Source organism: Bison bison, unplaced genomic scaffold (assembly GCF_000754665.1).
Source record: "Bison bison bison isolate TAMUID 2011002044 unplaced genomic scaffold, Bison_UMD1.0 scf7180017861340, whole genome shotgun sequence".
NCBI classification, from domain to species: Eukaryota; Metazoa; Chordata; class Mammalia; order Artiodactyla; family Bovidae; genus Bison; species Bison bison.
Genome location: NW_011491912.1, coordinates 10,535 through 13,080, shown reverse-complemented (window position 1 = coordinate 13,080; position 2,546 = coordinate 10,535). Strand labels below are relative to the sequence as shown.

Below are 2,546 nucleotides of genomic sequence, written 5' to 3'. Positions count from 1 at the left end.
CTTTTGCATTTATTTCTGCTCTAATGTTTAAGATTTCTTTCCTTCTACTAACCCTGGGGTTCTTCATTTCTTCCTTTTCTAGTTGCTTTAGGTGTAGAGTTAGGTTATTTATTTGACTTTTTCTTGTTTCTTGAGGTGTGCCTGTATTGCTATGAACTTTCCCCTTATGACTGCTTTTACTGTGTCCCACAGGTTTTGGGTTGTTGTGTTTTCATTTTCATTCGTTTCTATGCAAATTTTGATTTATTTTTTTATTTCTTCTGTGATTTGTTGGTTATTCAGCAGGGTGTTGTTCATCCTCCATATGTTGGAATTTTTAATAGTTTTTCTCCTGTAATTGAAATCTAATCTTACTGCATTGTGGTCAGAAAAGATGCTTGGAATGATTTCTATTTTTTTGAATTTACCAAGGCTAGCTTTATGGCCCAGGATGTAATCTATCCTGGAGAAGGTTCCATGTGCGCTTGAGAAAAAGGTGAAATTCATTTTTCGAGGGGTGAAATGTCCTATAGATATCCAATTGACTCATGATTCCACTGCTAGGAATCATACTTTAAATATCACAAAAAGAGTTAACTGCAGAATTACTTATTATAGAAAAATATGAGGAAATATAAAGAGGACTGGATACTTCATTGTTAGTGTCTTGTCATAAAGTTAAGAGCATGAGACTACTGAGAACCAGCTAGATCTATATAGACTGATATGCAAAGATCTTGAGACTGAGCAGTAAAATGCAAAAGTTACATACAAAGGCATAAATACAACATATATTTGAAATATGCTGTATTGGCAAAGGTGATTGCCTAAACAATCTCAGGCACAGAGTATAGAGACTGCATTGGGAAGGACTGGGAGACACTGGTTTAAGATGGGGCAGGGGTTTATTCTGCACTATTCCATTTTATAAATATTCTGCTTTTACTATTTATTATTATTCAACATACCTTCAATATTTATCTAAGAAATTAAAATATTACACAAAATTTCATATGTAAGGTAAATAAAATTGAACACAGAGGTTAATCAGCATATCATTAAATATTTTAACTAATACAATAAATGAATGAAATTAAAGACAACAATCTGATTTGAAATAAAATTATGAAAAAGTAGTAAAAGTAAATTAATAAATTAGTAATTACTGTAATAGTATGAAAATGCTGATTACTTCATTATATATTGCTTATTGACTCCCTACTGTAAAGACATTCCATCTTTGCAGGTACAGTGATAAACCAGATATTATACAATTTACATTCTTCCAGGGAAACTATTGTAAATCACATGAACATATAGTTCATTCTTCAACAATAATTACTGTAAATCCTTCAAAGACAGAAACAGTTTACTTCAGATTCATGAAGATATTGAACTTTTGGAATTTGGCCAAAATAATGAACTTATTCAATAGTTAATTTCCCTTTTTTTTTTTTTTTTCTCCAGAGTAACCTCATAGCATCCATCATCTCTGAGTTTCTCAGAGTGTAGTTTAATGGATTCAGCATGGGGGTTATGACTGTATAAAACACACTCAATGATTTTTCAGTGGGAAAGATCTTAGCAGGTCTTGCATACATGAAAATACAGGGAACAAATAAGCAGAAAATCACAGTGATGTGGGAACCACAGATCTGGAAAACTTTCGACCTCCCTTCCTGACTCAGGTTCTTCAGAGAGTGCAGGATGACTCCATAGGAGAAGAGTAAGAGCAGAAACACTATAGCAGAGGTCAGTCTTTCATTGGCCACCACTAAGATGCCAATGACATAGGTGTCAGTACAGACGAGTTTCAATACAGAGAACATGTCACTCATAAAATGATCAATGACATGCGGAAAACCTCCCACATAGCACATTACGTGCAGCACAACACACACCCACTGTTTCATAATAACCAAGTAATGCAAGGGCTTACAAGCAGTCACAGGCCATGACCAACAGAACTGCAATTTCTGATCCACCAAAAAAAATGCTCCATGAATAGCTGAGTCATGCAACATTTAAAGGATATGATATTTCCTTCAAGGAACAGATCTAAAATTAAAATGGGAGAAATGGAAGAGGAATAAGTGCATCCATAAATGATAAGCTAGCAAGAAAAAAGTGGATTGGTGACTTCAGGGTCTTACTGTCAGCTAGAGTCACAGTTTCCCACAAGAGTCAAAGTGTAGAAGAGCAAGAATATAGCAAAAACAACTTTCTGTTCCTTTGGATCCTGTGTGAGGCCCAGGAGGACAAAATGCATTACATTGTTCCTCGGTTCCATCTAGTCTGTACAGGAGCTGAAGCAGTTACTAGTAGTTAAGTCGCTAAGTCGTGTCCAACACTTGGGACCACATGGACTGTAGCCTGACAGGCTCCTCTATCCATGGGATTCTCCAGTCAAGAATACTGGAGTGGGTTGCCATTTCTGGAGCTGAGTTTACATGTTTGAAGCAGTTCATCTACAAATCAAGGTGAAAAAAAAATTAAATACATTGCAAGTTTCCATCTTTTTTATTCATTCAATTTTAACCACGTGTATGGTCATAGCAAACACCCTT

General features: G+C 35.3%; 1 pseudogene; it reads right to left on the bottom strand.

Annotated features, from left to right (window-relative positions):
• Window positions 1-1,403: 1,403 nt before the first annotated feature.
• On the bottom strand, window positions 1,404-2,269 carry LOC104983095 (annotated as a pseudogene).
• Between the last annotated feature and the right edge of the window lie 277 nt (window positions 2,270-2,546).